Raw genomic sequence first — 2,015 nt, forward strand, 5'->3', positions numbered from 1 at the left:
TTTTTTTCTGAGACAGAGTCTCGCTCTTGTGACCCAGGCTAGAGTACAGTGGCGGAATCTCAGCTCACTGCAACCCCCACCTCCCAGGTTCAAGCTTCTCCTGCCTCAGCCTCCCGAGTGGCTGGGATCACAGGCGCCTGCCACCACGCCCGGCTAATTTTTGTACTTTTAGTAGAAACGGGGTTTTGCCATGTTGGACAGGTTGGTCTCGAACTCCTGACCTCAGGTGATCCACCCATCTTGGCCTCCCAAAGTGCTAGGATTACAGGAGTGAGCCACCGTGCCTGGCCTCTTACTTTGTTTTTTATAACAACCACATTATTCCCACTTTCAGGATGCAGAAACAGGTTCAGAGAGGTTAAGACATTTAGCTAAGCTAGGCCGGGCGCGGTGGCTCACGCCTGTAATCCCAGCACTTTGGGGAAGCCGAGACGGGCGGATCACGAGGTCAGGAGATCAAGACCATCCTGGCTAACACCGTGAAACCCCGTCCCTACTAAAAAAATAAATAAAAATACAAAAAATTAGCTGGACATGGTGGCAGGCGCCTGTAGTCCCAGATACTCAGGAGTCTGAGGCTGAGGCAGGAGAATAGCATGAACCCGGGAGGCAGAGCTTGCAGTGAGCTGAGATTTCGCCACTGCACTCCAGCCTGGGCGACAAAGAGAGACTCCATCTCAAGAAGAAGGAAAGAAAGAAGGAAAGAAGGAAGGAAGGAAGGAAGGAAGGAAGGAAGGAAGGAAGGAAGGAAGGAAGGAAGGAAAGAAGGAAAGAAAGAAAGAAATTTAGCCAAACTCACATAGTTAGGAAGCTGCAATGTGAACACAGGTGGTACGATTTTCAAGGACGTGTTTCCTCCCCCCAACTTTTTATTAATAACATACAGAAAAGTTGGAAGAATGATTTAATAAATACCCATATACCCTCCCCCCAGTTGCAACAATTGTTAACATATTGGCACATTTACTTTACCCTGCTTTCTCTAAATATATACATACTTTGTTTTTTTGTTTGTTTGATTTGTTTTGTTTAGTTTTTTTTTGTTGTTTTTGATACAATCTTGCTTTGTCTCCCAGGTTGGAGTGCAGTGGCACAATCTCAGCTCACTGCAACCTCCGCCTTCCAGGTTCAAGCAATTCTTATGCCTCAACCTCCTGAGTAGCTGGGATTACAGGTGCCCGCCACCACGCCAGGCTAATTTTTGTATTTTTAGTAGAGATGGGATCTCACAATGTTGGCCAGACTGGTCTCGAACTCCTGACCTCAAGGGATCCGCCCACCTCAACCTCCCAAAGTGCTGGGATTGCATATGTGAGCCACCGTGCCGGCCCTACTTTGGGTTTTTTTTGAGACAGAGCCTCGCTCTGTTGCCCAGGCTGGAGTGCAGTGGCACGATCTTGGCTCACTGCAACCTCTGCCTCCCGGTTTCAAGCGATTCTCCTGTCTCAGCCTCCGGAGCAGCTGGGATTACAGGCATGAGACACCATACCTGGCTAATTTTTGTATTTTTAGTAGAGACAGGGTTTCTCCATGTTGGCCAGCCTGGTCTCGAACTCCTGACCTCAGGTGATCCACCCGCCTCAGCCTCCCAAAGTGCTGGGTTTACAGGCATGACCCACTGTGCCCAGCCCCATATATACATACTTTGAACTAGTTGAGAGTAAGGTCAGATGTCACACCTACTATGGACTGAATGTTTGTGATGTGATGGTATTTGGAGTTGGGGCCTATGGGAGTAATTAGAGTTGAATGAGTTCATGGAGTAAGATACTGCGTATGATGGGCATGGTGCCCTTGTAAGAAGGGACACCAGAGAGCTTGTCTCTCTGAGAGCATGCACTGAGCAAAGGGCATCTGAGGACACAGTGGGAAAGTAGCCCTCTGCAAAACAGGAAGACAGCCCTCACCAGAATGCAACTATGTTGGCATCCTGATCTTAGACTTCCAGCGTCCAGAATGAGAAAATAAATGTCTGTTGGTTATGCCACCAAGTCCATGGCATTCTTTTTTTTTTT

Source organism: Mandrillus leucophaeus, unplaced genomic scaffold (assembly GCF_000951045.1).
Source record: "Mandrillus leucophaeus isolate KB7577 unplaced genomic scaffold, Mleu.le_1.0 Scaffold153, whole genome shotgun sequence".
Classification (NCBI taxonomy): domain Eukaryota; kingdom Metazoa; phylum Chordata; class Mammalia; order Primates; family Cercopithecidae; genus Mandrillus; species Mandrillus leucophaeus.